The sequence below is a fragment of the Pleurodeles waltl genome, chromosome 1_1 (genome assembly GCF_031143425.1).
Source record: "Pleurodeles waltl isolate 20211129_DDA chromosome 1_1, aPleWal1.hap1.20221129, whole genome shotgun sequence".
In the NCBI taxonomy this organism is placed as follows: domain Eukaryota; kingdom Metazoa; phylum Chordata; class Amphibia; order Caudata; family Salamandridae; genus Pleurodeles; species Pleurodeles waltl.
The window spans coordinates 814841578-814856418 of NC_090436.1; positions in this window are offsets into that span (position 1 = coordinate 814841578).

Genomic DNA, 14841 nt, shown 5'->3' on the forward strand with positions numbered 1-14841 from the left:
CCCTCATAATTAAACAGTTTAGGATCAACTCCTCCTAAAACCAAATCCTAATCCAAGTCATCAACTGGTCTATTTGATTGACGAACCCTTGTTTCCATATTAGTTTATATTGAGTTGTGCTTCAAATCATCAAAATTGCTTGGGCCAGGGACCCCAGTTTCCAATATTGACTCAACATCCCCAGGTTCCCATAATGATTCATTGGAGGTTCCCAGATTCATGCAATTATTAAGTGGGGCCCACAGAAGTCTTAAGGTTAATAACCATTGATATAGCAATCTCATAATAATAGGCATAACAGATGCCTGAGCTGTTGACAATATGGATATATTTAAATTACAGAAGCAACACAATCCAGACATTAATTAATATATATTCAGTTGTATCTGTTTTTGACTTCATAAACCAATATTCTGAGTCATCATTTGCTGATCATACAATAGGCCACAAGAACACTCTGGTATGTATTTCTGACTGTGTGTCACATTACAGAGCAGAGTTCTTGGTGGGCCCATTCTGTGTTAGGATGAAGGTGATATCCTGGAGGCAGAAAGTTGACTTCAACCGTGAGGACCGAAACCCGAAAGGCTTAGGTTGGCATCAGCCAAATAAACAGATTTGAAGCACACACACTGGGAGTGCCACTGGTTTCTTTATTAAGAGGATCACTTTAATGGGATATATATATATATACATATATATATATATATATATATATATATATATATATATATATATATATATATATATTTTTTTTTTTCAATAAAAATCCAAAGGTTACAGGGACATTATAGTTAGGTTCAGATTTTACATGCACAAAACCCCAGAAATTCAGCTGTTATAGTTATAGTTATTTCAGGTAACTATAAGTTGTGCCCTCGTCAGGCACAGTTTTTTCCTCAAGAATTTTACTGCAAATGTTACAGTGATATTAACAATGATGTCACAGAAGATGTCATGAGTGATGCAATATCTGGGGTAATTAGCAGTGCATGGCAAGTGTGTGAGTTATAATTACCTTAGGGCACTACAGCCTGCTCCTGCTATGTCCCAGGGTGCCCACCCCCGGACATAGCTATTTGCTTTTGATTGGTGGGAGCTGGCAGCTCCCACCAAGCAAAAGCAAATAAAGGCCACTTTCTGCCAGAGTCAGACAACTCCTACTTGCAGGTAGCAGATTTTTTATCTGTTTCGCTGCATGCAAATATGCGTGCAGGGAAACAGATGAAAACATTACTTTTACACGTGCAGGGAGCTACTATTTAAAGCAGCTCCCTGCTTTTGGGAGCAATGCCGGCTCGGACCGTGGAGGCTCCCCCCACAGTCCTGTCACTCTGTCGCTCTCTCTTCCTTCACATAATGGGATGGAAGAGAGAGGGAGATTGTCATTGTAATGGTCTTGTCATGCAATAACTTCAAAGTGTCATACTAGGAAGATGTTTGGTTCAAATGTTATAGTTACATTTGGATGTAGACAGGAACATAGTCACTTCTGGCATAACGTTCAAGGTCTCAGTAGGTGGAAGGGTCAAATTCTAGTATCGCATGGCAGTGTGTTTGTTTATTTACTAGTGTTTTGACTGTTCAACCTTACTACTGATGGAACATTCACTTTTCTTTCCAATCACATGCGTGGGTTGACTGTCATAGGTATGTCTGGAAGCATCACAGTAAGGAGTCACCTATGGCCTAAAGTTCAAGGTGACAGACCCTTGCACTGAAAGTTAGGAAGGCTGGTGTTGGTGGGTGGCTTACCCACTGGTTCTGGAGGGAGTATCGTGCCCTGTGCTCTTGATCCTGTTTAGTGCAAGGTCACAGTCTCTCAGGTGGGTGTCATACCCATTGGCTTTACAGGGACAGGCGGTACAGCAGCCCTTGGAGGCAGGACTACAGACCGTCTGCCGGCGGTGATGGATGCTCAGTGGTGGTAGTGGTTCTGCTGCTGGTGGTGAGTGGGGGGAGGCTCCAGCCCATCCTCTGCAGCCTTGGATGGCTGCCCACTGCTGGTGGTGCTGCTGCTGGTGGTGGTGGTGGGGAGTTGCTTCAGCCCATCTCCTGCAGCCTCGGACAGCTGCCCATTGCTGGTGGTGGTGGTGCTGCTGCTGGAGGTGGGGGTAGGCTCCACCCCATCCCCTGCAGCCTCGGATGGCTGCACACCATGGTTGGTGGTGGGGGCTCTGTCTGAGTACCTGCACCAGGCCCCTTGTCCTTCCTGCCTGCTGGTCTAGGCCCCTTGCCCTTCCTGGCAGCACTTGGAGCAGGCTCCTTGCCCTTCCTGGCAGCACTTGGGGCAGGGTCCTTGCCCTTCCAGGCAGCAGCTTGGGCAGGCACACTTTCTTTGAAGCTGGCTGGTGCCCTGGTTCCTTTCCCACCACAAGTGGGTGTGGAGACTACTGGTCTCATGGACTGAGCAGCTGAGGTGCTTGCCTGGGCTTTTGGCACCCTGGCCAGAGGTGAAGGATAAGGGGGAGGGGTAAAGAAGAGGTCAATGGTGGAGAGGAAAAGCTTCTTAGGGACACTGGGGCGGGAAGAGAGAGAAGGTTTGGGAGTGGTTGTAGGAGGTGTCTTTCTGCTGTGTTTGGGTATAGGTGCATGGGCTGGATGCTGTTGTGAGGTGGATGGCTGTTGGTGTGTCTGAGTTCTTGCGTTTGTGTACTTTGGGGGGGGGACAGACACAGTGGGAGAGGACACAGGGGACGTGTGCATGGCTGTTGTGAAGGTGTCTGCAAGTGAGGTGTGTGTTCTGCTAGGTGTGTGGTGATGCTGGTAGTGGATGAGGATGTACTGCATGTTGGTGTGAGTGTAGACGCAACTGGGAGGGGGATGGAGGAGGAGGAGGGTGAGACAGTGGAGGCAGTGGATGTTGGTATGTCTGCATCTGGATGGTGTTTGTGTGAGCGTCTGTGGGATGATGTGTGGTGTTTAGGTTTGCCTGTGCCACTCTTGTGTGTTGTCCTGTGTGTATGCTCGTCTGCGTGTGCACTTGGGATAGGTTGGGGCTGAGGGGAATGGGATTGGGAAGAGGAAGTTGGAGGGGGGACGGTAGAAACAGGGACAATGGCTGCCATCAAAGAGGAGGCTAGAGCCTGGATTGATCTCTGTTGGGCCACCAAGCCAGTGTGAATGCCCTCCAGAAATGCATTTGTTTGTTGCATTTGGGGTGCCAGCCCCTGGATGACATTCACAATGGTTGACTGCCCAACAGAGATGGATTTCAGGAGGTCAATAACCTCCTCACTCAGGGCAGCAGGGCTAACTGGGGCAGGGCCTTAGGTGCCTGGGGCGAAGGAGATGCCCACCCTCCTGGGTGAGCGGGCACAGGCAGCTTGATGAGGGGCTGCTGGGAGGGCAATGCTGGTACGGGGCATGGCGGCTGTACCTGTAGCTGTTAGAACTCTGTTGTTCCATTTATAGGGGGCGTTGCAAGGGGGCTGTCGGAAGCCTGAGAATCACCTTGAACATTTATCTAGAGTCCCTTGCTGACTTCCGTTTGTTTCTCTTTTCACCATGGTATATGTTTGTAGTATTACATTTGCTTCCTGTGACTGTAAATCCCATAATGCACCGCCTGGTAGTCAGGAAAGCCTAGATTCTGTTTTACATTGTTTTCTATGGGAGAAATCCAATTGCTCCTTTTCACCGGATCCTCTCCTCCAGGACATGCGAGTGTCTGAAACCACTCACACCTGAGACCTCTCCTGTGCAGCCCAGTTATGTGATTCCACCTGGGGTTTACTGCAGCTTTGAACTGCTTATAAGTAGCCATTTCCTCAAGATTCCCGTTGTGCATCGAAGTTCGATTGCTTTATGTTGCAGACCCCTTATCGGATGGTGTTCCAGTCATGTTCCTGTTCTGTTCCAGCTTGAACCTGTTTCTCTGCCCTGCTCCTGATTGTTCCAGCCAGAGTTTGCTCCCTATCTCTTAGCCTTGTACCTGTTTGTTTCTTCCAGAGCCTGCTCCCTGTTTCTTTGTCCTGCTTCTGCCTTGTTTCAGCCTGAACCTGCTCTCTGTTTCCCAGTCCTGTTTTCTGCCTATTCCTTCTCCCTGTATTCCAGCCCTGCCCTTGCATGTTCCAGCAAGAGCCTGCTCTCTGTTTCCCAGTCCTGTCTCTGTTTGTTCCAGCCAGAAGTTTGCACCCTGTTGTCCAGTCCTAGTCCTGCCTTTGCTTCAGCCTGAGCCTGTTCCCAGTCTCTGCCTCTGCCTCTTAGTTCGTTCCTTCTGTTTCCATTCCCTCTCGGTATTCATGTCTGGTAAGTGTTCTATCTTCACCAGTGTATAAGTGTCCTCCTTTGTACTGGGGTTGGCTCCTGGTTTCCAGGAGGCAATTCCAGCCCCCATCCTTGTCTAGTGTTATACGTTGTCTTTCCTGCCTAACAGTGACAGTGTGCTATTGCTGTTTTTCCAGGAATTGCCACTGTGTTTCCAGCTGGACCCAAAAGAGCATGTATTGTGTATGTAAGTACTATCCTTGTTTGTGCTATAGGGTCCAGAGGCAGAATCACTTCTGCTGCCTCCTTTCTATGTGGCTGGCAGGGTGACTATCTGTAAGAGCAAACTGCACAGAGGCATTGACATTCCCTGTCACTGTGGGAGGTTCTGCGCCCTACTCTGTGTACAACCCCAGCGTGTTTGTCCATTAGTAATCTGTTTCCTGTTTGTTCACACAAGGGTTGCTCTTCTTTTACTTTCCTGTATCCTGTGCCTGTCCATAACTGTCCTTTCCATGTATGCCTTGAGCTGCTCTTCTCCCCCAGTACACCACCACTGTAGGATATTCGGTGACCTCAAGGGGTGTCCCAACCAGAGTCCTGATCAGACCCCCTGAATCCGTAAGAGTAGCTGGGGTGGACACAGAAGTGTCCACCACCACCAGGGAGCTTCCATCGGAGTAAGTATCTGTGTCCGAAGTGTCCCCTCCAGTCTCTGCCGTGGTGCTCCCCTCGCCCTCTGTCCCATTGGTGCCCTCAGTGTCAGTCAACTCTGCCTCCTTCATCCTGTGGGATGCAGCTCACTCCGTTGCCGGTGCCTCTGCTCCTCCGCCCGATGATGCTAATGCACATAAGGACAGGATAACAAAACAAAAAGGGGGGGAGACAAAGGAAACACTTGGTCAATGGCTGCACCAACACCAACGTTGGTGTTGACACCACCCTCACACACAGGGAACAACCATACACACTATGCAATGCCCTACCTGTGATAATGCTACCCACCAAGTCATGGGGAGGGGCACATACCGCCAAAATCAGCACACCTTGGACCCACAGAGCCCTGACCAGTTGTGGATGCCTACAAGCTGGGTAGCAGGATTATCACACTAGAACCCTGCACACCATGGGATCTACTCTGCAATGTCAGGCCTGGCCTAGGGGCACCCACTGACATACATCCCTCACCCGGGTACCCCCCTACCATGCGTAAGTAGTGATGATGGGCACTGTACTCACCCCCTTGTGGCTGCTGTGATGCCCTCAAGCTCCCATCCAGCTCTGTATAGGCCACCAGCAGTATGCAGGCCATCAGAGGGGTCAGGTTTAGACGGGCACCCCTTCCTTCTTGGGAGGCCATCCCCAGCTGGGCCTCCTCCGTCTTCCGTGCCCAGCATCTCAGGTCCTCCCACCGTTTTCGACAGTGGGTGCTCCACCTGCCATAGACCCCCAAGGTCCGCACCTCCTTGGCGATGGCCCGCCATATACCCTTCTTTGATGGGTGCTGACCTGCAGAGAAATACACACAGGAAATGGTATCAATCAGACCGTCCTGACTGTTATACTTATGGCCCACCAGACCCCTTCACATCGCCATTTGCACACACAGGGCCCAGCACACAAGCTTCACTCTGCCCAGGGGCCATCCACCCCCCCCACATGAGGCCTTCACACACCACTCAGTGCATTCATGGCACATGCATAGTGCTCACAGTGTACTCACCTGTTGGTCTGGAGTCCCATACAGCAGTCCGTACTGTGGTAGAACCCTATCCACCAGTCGCTCCAACTCCTCCGAGGTGAAGGCAGGGAACCTTTCCCCAGTCACATGAGCCATGGTAGGTTCCAGATACAGGTCACAGCAGCACATGCATGAAGGTCAGGTAGCAAGTGAGTGATCAGATAGAAAATGGCGGTCACGTCCGCGGTGGTGCATACCGTCACTGCCAGCATACATCAACATTGGCCACTGTTCCCCGTAGGGCCCAATGTTATCCAATGAAGAGTTGCACGGCAGTTCACGACTGCCTCCTGCAACGACGCAGAATGTCAGCGGAATTACTTCACTTTCACCTGTCCCTCCACACAGGACAGGCGGATGCCTTTTCGGGGGGGGGGAGGCACTGGTAATAACTGCGTCACAGTAAAAAATAGGACACACACGACAAATCCCACTTACCCATTACTTGTTAACATCAAGCAATGTACTGTTGTGTCTCCAATGCACAGTTTGTGACCGGCTCCTCACTCTTTTGTCCCTTAGACTGCAACCGCTGCGGATGAATAGGAGATGGAGACATACCCCCGTGTACAGACCCCTGGTGGACTTGGCAACAATGGAGGACAGGCACATTATCCTCACCTATAGACATGACAATGCCACAATCACGGAGCTGTGTGCCAAACTGGAGCCTGGCCTGATATTTACTATCTGTCACCCCACTGGAATCCCCCCTCTTGTGCAAGTCCTATCTGTGCTCCATTTCTTGGCAACTAGTTATTTCCAAGTGACAGTGGGCTTGGCAGCAGGAATGTCACAGCCAATGTTCTCAATCGTGCTCACAAGAGTGTTGTCTGCCCTTATTAAACATGTGCAGCTACATTGTTTTCCCCCAGGTTGAAGATTTGGCCACAGTGAAGGTTGACTTCTATGCCATGGGACATATCCCCAACATAATTGGGGCAATTGATGGAACACATATTGCATTTGTCCCCCCCCCATCAAGATGAACAGGTGTACCGAAATTGAAAGAGTTTTCATTCCATGAATGTGCAGATGGTGTGCTTGGCGGACCAGTACATCTCCCATGTCAATGCAAAGAATCCAGGGTCTGTACATGATGCCTTTATCCTGAGTAATAGCAGCATCGTAAATGTGATGGCCCAACTACAGAGGCATCGGGTGTGGCAAATAGGTGAGCCCTGGTTCCCACCCAGTAGATGTTGGTGTATGGGTATGGTGTAGGCCATATAGGATAGTGTGTGGCTAAATGTTGACCCTCGATATTTGCAGGTGACTCAGGCTACCCAAACCTATTGTGGCTACCCACCCCTGTGAGGAATGCCAGGACAAGGGCAGAAGAACGTTACAATAAGGCACATGGGCGAACAAGAAGGATTATCAAACGTACCTTTGGCCTCCTGAAGGCCAGGTTCCGTGCCTCCATCTAACAGGTGGATCCCTGTGCTACTCACCCTAGAAGGTCTGCCAGATAATCGTGGCATGCTGCATGTTGCACAGCCTTGTCTTGAGATGCCATGTGCCTTTTCTGCAGGAGGAGGAGGCTGGAGATGGCCGTGTGGCAGCAGTGGACACTGTGGACAGTGAGGATGAGGATGAGGACAACAGAACTGCAGTGATTCAGCAATATTTCCAGTGACACACAGGTAAGACAGTGTTACTTCACATTTCATTGTAATTTTTTGAATTATCTATGGCACTGGCATGCTGTTAATTCCCACTTCTATGCCCACTCACTGAACCCTTTGGCAACTCATTTGGCAGATGTTTGTGCCCCACTATCGCTCCTGGTGTGATCACTACAGCCAACTACAGGTCATTACTATGTCAACATTACTGTACAGTTGAATTGCAATGTTTGAACCTCGTTAAACGGATACATACTTAAAACATTTGACATACTCCATACTTGTATCTTTTCAAATTGTGTTTATTTAAGTGCTCAGAAGAAGAGGGGCAAGTGCAATGGGATGGGGTGATGATGGAGGAAAGTCCAGGGCATTGTTTCAATCTATTTGTAGCACAGGTGCACTATGCAAGGGGACACAGGAAGGGGAGCAATGGCAGTTCAAGGTTGACAGGGGTATCCTGGGAATGTTGGTATGCTCCCAGTATCTCAGAGAATGCCTCCTGGAGAGTCGGTTCCCTGGGCCTGTCCTCCCCCTGGCGAGCAGCACTCCTCCCAGTTTCCCTGATGTCCTGTGCCTCTGTCCCCTGAACCATGTGCCCACTGCCACTGACCCCAGGTCCCTGATTGTCTTGGGTATGAGGTTTGCCATGGGGTCCCTGTAGTGGTAGACACACTGCTGATTGACGTGTCCTGGGGACAGAGGTATGGGTACGCTGGGTGGGTGCTGTGGTGGTATTTCCAAATGGGGGTGGCTCTGTGGTGGTGTGTGACTGGGCATGGGTAACCGGCTGTCCAGAGGTCCCTAATGGGCCAGGTTGGTCACCCAGATCCAGGCGACCAGCGTTGCTGTCATCACTGTGGGCCTCTTCTGTGGGGGGACTGGATAGTGCTGGCACCTCTTCACCACTGACATTGGCTGGTGTACCTGTGGGGATGTCAATGCAGTGTTATTGTTTCTGTGTGTGACATATTGTGCATCAGTGGGTTCCCCTCTTTGTATTTGCCCTGGCATCTTTCACTTGTAGACGTTGGTGTATGGTGGGATGATTAGTTCTCTCTAGTGTGCATGCTTTAGTGATGGGTGTCCATGCAGGTCTGTGAGTGGTGTCCATGCATTGGTATGGCATGCAGTGCTTGGCATTGGGATGAGTGAGATGTGATGGTGGGGGGTGCGTGAGGTGGTGCAGTGATGGGTGTGAGGGTGAGGCTGGGAGTATGTGATGGCATGCATGTAGGGGGGTGATAGTAATATGGAGTTAACTTACCAGAGTCCAGTCCTCCTGCTACTCCGGCCAGGCCCTCAGGATGCATGATTGCCAAGACTTGCTCCTCTCATGTTGTTGGTTGTGGGTGACAAGGTGGGGGTCCACCGCCAGTCCTCTGTACAGCGAGTTGGTGTCTTTGTTGCAATGGGACGTACCTTCCCCCATAGGTCGTTCCACCTCTTCCTGATGTCGTCTCTTGTTCTGGGGTGCTGTCCCACAGTGTTCACCCTGTCAATGATCCTCCGCCATAGCTCCATCTTCCTAGCAAAGGATATCTGCTGCTCCTGTGCTCCAAATAGCTGAGGCTCTACCCGGATGATTTCCTCTACCATGACCCTTAGCTCCTCCTCTGAGAATCTGGGGTGTCTTTGTAGTGCCATGGGTGTTGTGTGAGTTGTGTAGGTGAGGGTGTGTAGGGTGATGTGTTTGGGTGTGTAATGTGGGGTGCGTGGGTAGTGTATAGGTTTAGGTGGTGTGTGGCTCTGGTTTTGTCTGCAGTCATGGTGTCTGTCTCGTGCCAACGGTTTGTAATGGTAAAGGGATGTGGGTAATGTGGGTGTGTGTTTTATAGTGGTGTGGGTGTGTGGGTATGGTGTGTGTATGGGTGTCAGGTATGTGTCATTTAAATTGACCAATGCAGTGGTGTTTTGTTTGAGTGTGTGTATTAGGAGCGCAGTGGTATGTACTGCCAATGGTTTACAGTGGTTGAATGTAAGCTGTGGTGATTCGTGGGTCATAATGTGGTGGGCATTGTTCTGTTGGTGTAATGGTGTGGGTTTTGATACCGCCAGTTTACCACTGACCTTTGGTGTGGTGGACTTGTGTCTGTGGCTAAATAGTGATGTACTGGTGTGTGTGTCATTATATGATGAACGGATATCTGCCGCGGCGGCGGTATGTTGGCGGCAGTCAGCATGGCGGTAAGTGGGTTTTACCGCCAATGTCATAATGAGGGGCTATGTGTCTTTGAAACAGTTTCATGCAGATCTAGATGAAGTTGTAGAAAAGTCATCTTGGTCGTTGAAGTAACCAGAAGCAGTCTATGCAAACACAGGAGCCAGTGCTGAGTTGGTGGATGAATCCACTCCTCGTGGAGGTTCATAGTAGACAATGTTGTCAGTTTGTGTTGCACTAGAGTGATAGACAGCCACATCTTGGACAGTTCTTGCAGATGAAATGGTAACAGGAATTAGCAGAAACTCATTCTCTACCCTCCCCATGCTCTAGAAGGCATTTGTAGCATTGTTGCACATGCTGGTATATTCAGAAGTGTTGTTGTTTCTTCTTTGAAGAGGTATATCCTGTTGGGTAGTGATAGTGGACCGGAACCTACCTAAGGGTCTTTGTGCAGGATCAGTCACATGGTGCAATTCGTTGTTGTCAATGGAGACAAATCTATTCCCTTTGGAACCTGGCAGCAGCAGTAAAATGACAATTCTGGTGCTTTGAATTACCAGCACTGGAACTGGTGCTCTGTAAGATAGACTGAATTCCCCAACTTTAGGAATCCAGACTATGGATATTGTTGGTAAGTCGCTTATTCCTAAAGTGGCAGCACTGGTGAATTAATTATTATCACAGAATTGTTGAAGCCCCTGCAAGACATTGAGATGTTAATTTATGTCAAAAAGTGTGCCTGCCACCGCCATACCAGGGCCATCTAGATCTTGGACATGCATAGGTATCCCAGAGATTACCTCATAAGGAGTGCAATCCCCCTAGGACCATCTTGCCAGATTAATAAGTACTCTCTGGGCCCCATATAGGTGATAAATCTAACTGCAACCTGAACATAATAATCTTGCTGTAAAGAACTGCTTTAGGTCACGATTACTCATCTCACAACAGAATTTCCCTAGGGATGATATGTGGAAGAGTAATGGAGTTCAACATCCATTGTTCTCACAGTGTTCCTGAATGCCTTATAGGCAAAAGCGGGGCCCTGGTCCGATTGGAATGCTACAACCGCATATGTACTGATAAAGACCAGCATGTTTTTTCTAACAGTTCGAGCGTCATCTGATCACTGTGGCCATACCTACAGGAATTTTAAACCAGATTCACCAGCAACTAAGATGTATTTGTATGCACCATCAGATTGTAAAGGACCACAATGGGCCAGGTACACACATTGTAGTGGCCTGTTGGACACTAAGAGGGATGTCTGTAGTGGACGTTTGATGTGGGAGTCCTTTATCTGCTGGCAAATATCACAGCAAAGGACATATTGCTCGGTCTGTTTGTTTAGACCTGGCCTCCAGAAGCGTTTCTCTAAGAGTGATATTGTGGCTGGAACACCATCATGCGCAGATGAGATACCCTCATGCACTGCTTTGATACTCTCTGGTCTTGGTTGGGGATCACTCAATCTCCCACCACAGGAATTGTCGCAAAGGGCAAGATTCTGTGCACTGATATGGTAGCAATATTTGGCAGAGCATGCTTTTGAAAGAGGCTTGCCCTCAGCCGAAACTTTCATGGCAGCCTGAATCTCATTATCCAATCTTGTGTGAGAATGAGTCACTGCGGCAACAGAAGCCATACTACTGTTGATTTGGCCACTTCATCAGCCAAAGTGCTTCCTACAACATGTATTCATAACCATTGATGGACCAGTGCATATAAATGAACACCTGGAAGCTTATCTTAACACCAGCCACCCTCCCCCACAGAGTTCTGTGTTGTATGGTGTTCCATTTTGGGTGTCTGAACCCATTCAAACACCAATGATTAAGATAATCATTGTAGGACTGGACACAGTAGTTTGAATCACACACCATCAATGTGAGCTGTTCAGGATTCGTATGTTCCAGTGCCAAGATAAGAACTTAAAGCTCAGCCAACTGAGCGGTACAGTCCCCCAGGGTCTGTGTGTAGGTATGTTGAGGGTAGAATACACCATCCGTCATCATCCTCTCACAGCTGCTCAAGCAACTGAGTATTGATGTTTTGTACTTAAAGCTGGTTATGTTGAACCATAAATGTAAATGACAGGTTTGTATCTGTTAAGTGGCAAGATGTTAGTAGGTGCGGGGTACTCCTGTTCTTATTGGAGAAATTCTTGTGTTTGAAGTTTTGGGTCAAAGATGTAGTCAGCATCAGTGGCAGTCATGGAAATTGCCCATGGAATCGAATGTTGGTGTAATGCTTTAGTGTTAGGAACAGTTGCTTTGGTGACAGAATCTAAGGGGGGCAGCGGGGTAATAATGCGTTTACCTTGGGCAAGTGGCCTCTCCTTAAAGACAGCCATCTGTACAGCAGTCTGAATTTTTTCTGTGGGTGCAAATCGTTGTTCTGTGTTTGAGTACAAATATGATTTGAATGCTATGGGCACCATGTCGCCCTCATTAAAGTTGACATAGGTGAACCCAATGGCATCAGCAATTATTCTGATGACCGAATTTGTTTTGTTGTCACATGTGTCTAAGTGTTTTGCTTCTAGCCTGTTCTTCTGCAATCCTCTAAGGATGCACATGTGTTCAACTGTCCAGTGTCTGGTTATGAAATCTGGGTGAATTAAATCATAGAGTGGTTTTATGCATTGTGCATAATCTGGAGTGTAAGTTCTGCCAAAGTTAAAGAAACCAAATAATGACTGTTGTTTCTTAATGGTATTTGGAGGTTGAAGTTCAGTGCATTTCTGTCAAAGTGCAGAGCCAGGCTCTTGCCCGTGTCCCAGAAACAATACACTGTGAAAGGCCTTTTAATTTTTTTTTTATTTTAAAATTTAATTTGTAGCCTAGGGCACCAAATACTAAGACCATCCAATTGATCCTGGCAAGAGGAATATTGAGGTTGTAATCTGTGAGCTAGATGACTTCCACATAGGACAACACTTCAGGATCAATATCATGCAATATTGATGTTACACTGGCAGAAAACCCCTGGCTGTTGGTATAGCCCTGGGGCAAATGACAAAAACGTTTTTGTGAGCCAAACAGCTTCTGACGTTCATGTGCTAAGTTCCAGCAGTAGAAACTTTGGAAATATCCAAGGTTGTTTTGTATTTTTTACACATTAATTAGTGCAGTGCGGTGTGCATTTTGTATTGCATATGTGCATGTGTAGTTATTTAAGTGTCTGTAATCTAAGACTATTCTATATGAATGGTGTGGTTTTGCAATGTGGAATAACCAGTTATTCTTTGCATAGACACAGGGCTCTATTACTCCCTGCTACTCAAGCTGAGTGAGTATCTCTCTCACTGGATCTTTACCCTCATGTTTAACAGGATATTGGTGTAGACCTAATAGTAATACATGGTAGGGGGAATCCTTATCCCACCCTATGTGGTTGGGGTATAGTGCCTGTGCCAAATCCCACACAACAGCATAGGCTTCCGTTACAGCATCTGGAACAACATTTGAGAAAGAAGGCAAAATGACACCTTCCCCATGTGCAAGCTTGCGGACATACTCGGGTGGCCAGTCTCTTTCTGCCAAAACGATATCACAATTAAGTTCTTCCCAAACAATTACACTAATAGTGCTCCCTATGTCTCCCTCAATTTGGATATTTAAATTATAAACCCTGTCGGGTGGGAGGACGCGCCCGTCCGCAGTCTCTACTACAAGAAAGTCATTACTTGCTGTCACATCCAGATGATCTTTCAGACTCTGGTGATATATTGTCAATTCAGCTGCACTGTCCAGCAGGGTCACTGTCCACCTCTTGTTCCTCAGCAATGTTCTCATGTTTGTTAGCATGTTTAATTGGAATTGCTGCCACCTTCTTCTTTTTGATTATATTAATTAATTATATTTCCTTTTGCAGCTCTCTGGATGCAGAAAGTCTGCCCTTTTACTTATTTTGTCTTTGTTTTTGTTTATACCAGCATTTTCTAGAACCCTCTTGTGCTTGTTTGGTACCATCCTTAAGGGTGGTACTCTGAATTTCAGGCTTTTTCGACTTGACTCCCAAACTATCCCGTCCTATACTAGTATAGGTTTAGCAAATATTTTTCGGTAGTTGACGGTCCTGTTCCAACTTTGGAACCTTCCGCAGCCACTGGTGTATAGCCAACGCTGCTGCTTCTCCTTTAATGTTACTGAGTATTATTGAGGAGACTGTGTTGAAGTTGCAGTTCAGTTTCATCCCCAAATCCAGGGCTGGAGCAGCTCCATGTTCATTGTGACTTTGATTTAACACCAGTAAGTTGGCAAGTGTAAGGATACCATGTGTGGTAGTGTAAATCGCAGCAAAGACTGTACCTCATGTACTACAGTCATCCACTGAGGGTACCATTCCGTTTGGCAAGCACATTGTGAGAATTTTATGGCTATCTTGGAGTCCAATATGGGGAAACACTAGCTGGTTTGTTTTTTGTGCTATCCAGAACGGATTTTTTTTCACGTTCCGTGGGCTCCTTGCCCATAGTAGAATGTACCGTTTGAGGGTAAATCCAAGTAACTGACAATTAGTGACCGGCTGGTGCAGCCCGTGCTGGGGCAGTATAAAAGGTTTGCATAGCTAATTGTACCAGTCATTGGCAAAGTGCTACTAGCTCATTATCAAATATACATACGTCAGCTATTTGCATTGCCTGTATGCCATGATGTGGTGTATATGCGGCAACCATGGGCCACGTAGGTTCATCAATTCATAAGGGACCTAATCGCACGGTTTGTATTAGATTTGGTAGCGTGCCATTGAACCAGTATTGATGTACTTGATAAGAAAGTGGTGTCTCTAAATACCAATAAGCCTGGTACCGCTGTGGTACGTTCGCTATTTTTGCATGTGTGAAATTTATGTGTTGTATTGTTTTCTTCAATAAAGGTGACCCAGGAGTGGAATGTTTCTGTTTGGTAAGCTTCATGAGCTTCCACTATAAATGTGACATCCCTTCTCTCATCTGTTAAGACATGGGCTACTAGGTATTGTACTAATGCGTGTCTGACATTTTCTGGGATGTTTATGACATTAGCCACATTGAGTAATGGGTACCAAGAAGGAACACCAAAAGGGGAAATATCTCTTTAAAATGTTCAAGCTTG